Consider the following 6445-nt stretch of genomic DNA (forward strand, 5'->3'; position numbering starts at 1 on the left):
GTGTGGTTTGTTGTTTTGTTTTGTTTTTTTCCCCAAGTGCAAAGCCATAGCTAATCCAATTACTCCCTCTGGAACATTTTAAAGAGAGGTTTGGGTTGGATTTTTGTCTGATGAAAGGTTGTCTTTCAGGAAGACAGACGTTCCTCTAAATTCTGTTGGGTGCAGACTGTAGAGCAAAGCAACCAAACTGAAGTTTGGTGGTGCATCTCTCTTTTCCTTTTTTGCAGCCTCCAGCCTTACTTCAAAGGAAAATTTTATCGATCCCAAATAGTGATTCTTCTTCCTGGTACCATTTGTGGTTGTGAGAGCAGGCAGAACACTCACCCATTTCTCTACATCCTGGCACTCAGGCCCCACTGGAGAAGGGCTCTCAAGCCATGCTGGGAATGCCCCTGGGCTCATCTGTGCTGCTCAGCTGCAGAGAGGGCACATCCCAAATGCACCAACTGCACCCCCTGGAGCTGCCAACGCCCAGGGAGCACCTGCCCTCACCCTGCCTGCGCTCACTGGGCAGGCAGCAGCACCCTGGGCCACCAAGGTGACCCGCAGCATCTCCAGGGGACATTGTTCAGACAGGACCTTCAGAAGGGTGTCAACCTACCAGCGTGATGCTGGTGGCCCGGGTGTCTCCTGTCATGCTGACCATGATGCCCAGCATGATCCAGGAAGCTTCTCGTCTTGAGCTTTGAAAAGCAACCAGCTGTAGGAGATGCCTACACGGGTGTTTTGCAAGACTGGGTGCATGCACCTTAGGGTGCAAGTAGCTTCTCATCATCATCTCCCTTTAGGTATATGAGGTTAAGTGTCCAAGATCAGGAGACTGAAATATTGCTCAACAGTTCTGAAAATCAAGGGGTAGCTCATCCACAAAGAACAGGGCATGTCTGTTAGGTTTTTCATCAGCACCTCATGGGGCTGGCAGCCAGGTAAGCAGCAGCAGGTAACACCTCCTACCTCCTCCCAAACCTGGCTGCAGAACTGCCTGTGCCAACAACGCATGGTTCAAAGCACTTTGGAAATATTACAGCCAGTGAAGAGCAGAACATTTCACACTAACGTAACAGTGTCTGTACCAGGGTAGATGGCTGTACCCAGCCTCCCTGCCAGCTGGGGATAAGCCCCAAGGGAAGAGGGTGACCTGGGACCCACATCTCCCAGTGTCCCCAACCCCTCCTGGAGGCACAGTGGGGCCAGCAGCTCTTTGCACAGCTGCAGCGAGGGGCAAACCCCATCAGTCTCTTCCCATCCCATGGGAATGCAAACTTTTGACACCATTCAAGAGGCCCCGCTGGTGTAAGCCGTGCATTTACATGTCTCTGCTTTCTGCTTGTAAGAGGTGGGTGCCAATTTTGCTGTGTTACTTTTAATGCCATGTATTCAGGATCCCTTGTTTGCCCTGTAGAAAGTTTCTCTTCATGCATCAGACTCAGAGAACAAAGTACAGGCTGTTTAGCCGCAGGATTTAACCACCTGTTGTAATACTTCGTTGATCTAATCTTTTGTTTTAATTAAAAGCCTTTCAGTTTGGTTTGCAGGGTTTTTTCCCTCCCTGCACTGAGTGCAAGCTTGCCACCTGCTTCACCGGCTCCGTCTCAGCCATGCAGTTCACATCTTTGATTGCCCTCAACTGTGTGGAATTGGCTAGAAAAAAACCCCAAACCTACCCTAACAAGTGCCTAACCTGAGATCCAGCCCCATGTGGCCAGCACTCAGTAGAGCCAAGGGTGAAATGAAACAGATCCAGAAACACGGGGAGCTTGAAAGGTGATTGGCACCATGTCCACTGCTCTTCAAACCTGCTGATCTACATTCAAGGGAAGAAACAAAATGCCTTTGGGAAATGAGATGGGACCCCACTCCATGGGCACCCAGGGCATTGTTTTCATAGAATCATAGAATCATAGAATCTTAGGGGTTGGAAGGGACCTCGAAAGATCATCTAGTCCAACCCCCCCTGCTAGAGCAGGGTCACCTAGAGCACATCACACAAGAACGCATCCAGGTGGGTTTTGAATGTCTCCAGTGAAGGAGACTCCACAACCTCCCTGGGCAGCCTGTTCCAGTGCTCTGTCACTCTCACAGTAAAAAAATTTTTTCGTATATTCACCTTGAACCTCCTATGCTCCAATTTCCACCCATTACCCCTTGTCCTATCACTGGTCATCACTGAGAAAAGCCTAACTCCATCTCCCTGACACTCACCCCTTACGTATTTGTAAACATTAATGAGGTCACCCCTCAGTCTCCTTTTCTCCAAGCTAAAGAGACCCAGCTCCCTCAGCCTCTCCTCATAAGGGAACATTTTGGACATGAAGAGGAAACAGTTTGCATGAGGATGAGATTTAAACTTGGTTTCAGGCACCAACATGAATTCTTCTCTATCTCATAATTACAACACCTGCCGTTACATCAGAGATCTTCTGCAGTGGATGTGTACTTTAAAATGGCCACTTTGAATGTTACTCCAACCTTTTTCCTCTACAAATTTGAATAAAACTCAGAGTCCACCAGCCAGTAGAAGCACGTTTTTAGCCTTAAGAGTAGGTCACTCTAGAAGAGGAAGGCCAGCAGATAGAAAAATAAGATTTCAGCAGATACAAAGAAGAGAAAAAAACGCAGCCACAGAGGTGCCAGCCCTGCTGGAGCCAGGCACTGGTCCCATCTTCCCCAGCTTCACCTCAGCTCCTCTGCAAGAAGGTATGATCTGCCCTCCTTCCATTTGTGCTTCATTGCTCCCATTAAGCTCTAACATTTTTCTTATCTTTCTGAGAAGTACAGCAATAGCTCTTTAAGACTCCCCACATGCTTCACCACCAAAATAACTTGAGAATTCTGGTTTTGTGCTATTTCTGGCACTTCACCTTTCAATGCTACCGATACAGCAGGGAATACTATGTGGTCCTGACCAACCCTACGGAGCCACCTTCAGCTAATGTGGCCACCACCACCTGGGAGGAAGAAAAGCCAAAATATCATCTAAGAAGATGGCAGCAAGGCTTTGGGCATTCCAAAGAGCTGCAGGTTTCCATGTCTTTCTCCCTGCTTTGGCAGGAAGGGTATAAAAAGCCAGGATGCCTTTGGTGCCATCACCATCCACAGCATCCAACACTCTCCTCTGCTTCCCTGGAGGTGGGATGCTGTTGAGAGGTGGTGGGTCTGGCCCAGGGAGGGGGGTGCAGCTGGGACACAGTGGAGACGGCTGCTCTGTGCCATCCCATACTGACGGGACCTGTCACGATGTGTCACAACAGGCAGCGTGTCGTGCCTCACCGCTTTGTCAAGCCAAAGGAAAAGAAAAAAAAAAAGAGAGGGGGGAAAAAAAAAAAGATTCGGATCTAATACGTGAGTGGGCCGGTATGTGCAAAAGAGATGAGTATGAAGTAAAACACGCTGGATGCTACGGTAATAACCGGGAAGCAGCTGGAAGCCAGCCAGGGAGGGGGGATATGGGCGGGATGCTGCTGGGATCAGGCAGAGCACAGCGGTGAAGCTGAAGCTCCTGAATGAGCATGAGGTGGATCCCAAGGCTGACCCTGCTCCTCTGAAACCAGCAGCAGCCCTTGGCCGTGTCCCCTCTGGCCAGGGCTGTGCCCTTCTGGGCTCAGCTGGGGCTCACCAGCCACCCGGGGGGATTAGTTCTGTGCACAGGGAATAGGCTGGATTTTATCTCTTAAAAATAGGGTGGGTTTTACACTCACCCTGGGTCCGTAACCTGAGCTGCTGAACACAGAGACAAGTGACTTGGACATGACATTGTGAAGCACAAGAATATTCCCCCAACATATCTGCATTAAAGGAGGGACCACCTCACTCTGTTTTACAGCAGGGCGATGCTGAACCTGAGGGCCCCAGGGGCAGCGATCCCATGTGGGTGCAAATCCCCTGTTGGGGACCAGAGGGATGAGGGGCCGAGCAGCCCCCAGTGCCTGGGGAAAGGAAGGGCTGTCTCCCTGAGGTTCACTGGGGTGTTCAACATGTCCCCTTGTCTGCAGCCAAGCACATTTTTGAAGTGCAAACTTTTAATGGCACACGGGTGAGTCATTGCAGGGTTTCAAAATGCGTAAATAAGATAACATCCTAACTCGGTGTGTCACCGATGAGCTGCCCTGATTCTGGGGGGGTTACTCGGCTCTGCAGAAACCTTGGAAATTCCTGCCCAACTTTGTGATGAAACAAATCATTTGCATCCATGTCACTGCATGCAAAGAGTTAAGTTTTTTCCTTTTCCTGGATTTCAATAGAGACTTCTGTGCAGCTTTACAACCCAGTACTGCTATATTTTGCACCACCAGTTTACAACCGAGTAATAAGTAAACACAAGATTTTTTGGCTACACAGGATTTTCCAAGGTGATTAAATGATTTTCTAAAACAGCTCTGAGAACGAAGCTGTCTGAAATCCCCAAGGTAATAGGAAATTAACTGCATACACACATGCTCTAATGATGTAAGAGGAATTCAAATGTACTGAGGAGCAATATAAAATATTTAAGAAAGCAAACAAAATTAAGAAGCCTGGCAATGTAAATTAAGCCTCCCCAAACCAGCAGCAAGTGCCTTGGCCGCAGGGGCTGAGCCCCCCCCCCCGATCTGCCCGGCCCCTGCTCCACTGGAGACCATCTCTGGCGGTCCCACCCCTCCAAAGACCTCCCAGGGTGCTGTTACACGCGCACGGAGGCCCCGCAGCCCCTTCAGCCCCGGGACCGCGCTCCTCGCCGCGCCCAGCGCCGCAGACTCACCCGCGGGCCGCGGCCTTGGGGCTGCGCAGCTGCCTGGGCCCCGCGGGCCCGGCAGGAGCCTACCCTGGGGCTCCCCACGCTTCTCCACAGCGGGGGCACCTCCACCACCTTCCGCAGGGATGCGCGGGCAGCTCAGCCCGGGGCTTTGGGCGGGAACTGCGGCCGCGGGGCGGGGGAGCGCGGGGCCTGCCCGGGCCGGGCACCGAGACGCCGAGACAGCGGAGGGAGGGCTCTGGGAAGCCATCTCTCCTCAGCAGCTCGAGGAAATTCGTATTTCGTGTTCTGCTCCTTCTCCGCCCACGGAGTTCTTTCTCGTGGCGGTGCGTAGGTGTGTGTGAGGGATTTATCCTTTCCCCACTGAATCACGGCAGCACAACATCTTTTCAACCCTTCTGTACAGCAGAAAAAGAGCCTGGTGGCATTTCTCCTCATCTTCCCGCTTCAGGAGACAGCTGGCGATCTCCTCAGCCCAGCGGGAGGGCTCCCAGGCACCCCCCCCTGCCCCCGCCCTGCGGCCAGCGGGGCTGCCAGGGACGCTGCTGCTGCTGCTGCTTTTTCAGCTGGAAAATCGCTCCCTGCTCAAGGGAAGGAGTGAAGCACAGGCTCCTGAGCACAGTGTGCTCTCCTCACTGCCCTGGGAGTCCAGATCCCAGCCAAAGCGTGATCACAGCCCAGGCACTGCAGCAACAGGCGTTTGTGCCTTAACTAGGGACCACTGGAAGATCACCCGTCCCCACATCTGAACCCGGGGGTTGTGGACATCTCCCCTGTTTTGAGAAGAAAATTAAATGTGGAGGAAATTAGTTCTGCAGTGGGTGCCACAGGCAAAGCCCTCACTGGGAGTAAAGGCATGGCCATGAGCAGGTGCTTTCCCTGCAGACCCTCGTATAAATTGCTTCGCTGGAAAAATTAAGATACAGGAGCTTTAGGCAGGTAGCCAGCAATACAAATTAAAATGAGTTTTTTCAGCTTCCTGAGAAAGAGGAATCTCCTGAAATTTCAGATTAACATTAATGATCCTTCTGTAATGTCTGTTCAATCCAACAGTGCTTTCCAACTGAGGACCTTACAGTGTTGAGCTTCACAGCAGCTTGATGAGAAAATTAATCTGGTGGGCCTGACAGAAGGCTGCAGGCCCTAGTAGGACCTCACTGGTACAACATCACTTCTGTCAGTCACTGCTCAGCCCAGATTAAGCTAAAAAAAAAAGATTTTCCAGTTATACTTGTGTGCATTCTGGAAGATCAATAAATAACTTGTGGTATATTCTGTCCCATCATTGCACCTTCAAGAACAACAGTGCCTAGCTCCTTCCTTCCTTCTCCTATTGCTGCTCCCAAAATAAAGCAAGATCACACTGGAAGTGCAGACAGAAAACAGCAAAGTCACTGGTTCAAATCTCCCACATTTAATCTCTGGGCTGGGAGTAGGCAGAGGGATTGCTCCCTACTCTGACCCTACCAGGCCAAGCAGATTGATTGTTCCCTCTGCTCTGAAGGACACCTGACCTCTGGGTCATCTCAGCAACCAGTTTTCTGAAGGTTTTTGGTGGGGTTCCCCACAGGCTGTGCACATGAGGCCATCCATAAATGAGGATTCAACCACAAGAGCAGGAAAAGGCTTCCTCCAGCAAGAGCTGCAGTTTAAGCTACTCCCTCCTCCCATAGCCCCAGAAAATTAGCATCTCCTTTTAGAAAACAATTAAAA

At 51.0% G+C, this 6445-nt stretch overlaps 1 long non-coding RNA gene across 1 annotated transcript in view; it reads right to left on the reverse strand.

Moving 5' to 3' along the window:
- The window catches only part of LOC127386732 (uncharacterized), a 40182-nt gene extending 35345 nt beyond the window's left edge, over positions 1-4837 (reverse strand). Inside the window, exon 1 of the long non-coding RNA XR_007889959.1 lies at positions 4739-4837. This is a non-coding gene — a long non-coding RNA (uncharacterized LOC127386732). The remainder of the gene's footprint in view (positions 1-4738) is intronic.
- Between the last annotated feature and the right edge of the window lie 1608 nt (positions 4838-6445).

Source organism: Apus apus, chromosome 6, assembly GCF_020740795.1.
Source record: "Apus apus isolate bApuApu2 chromosome 6, bApuApu2.pri.cur, whole genome shotgun sequence".
Classification (NCBI taxonomy): Eukaryota; Metazoa; Chordata; class Aves; order Apodiformes; family Apodidae; genus Apus; species Apus apus.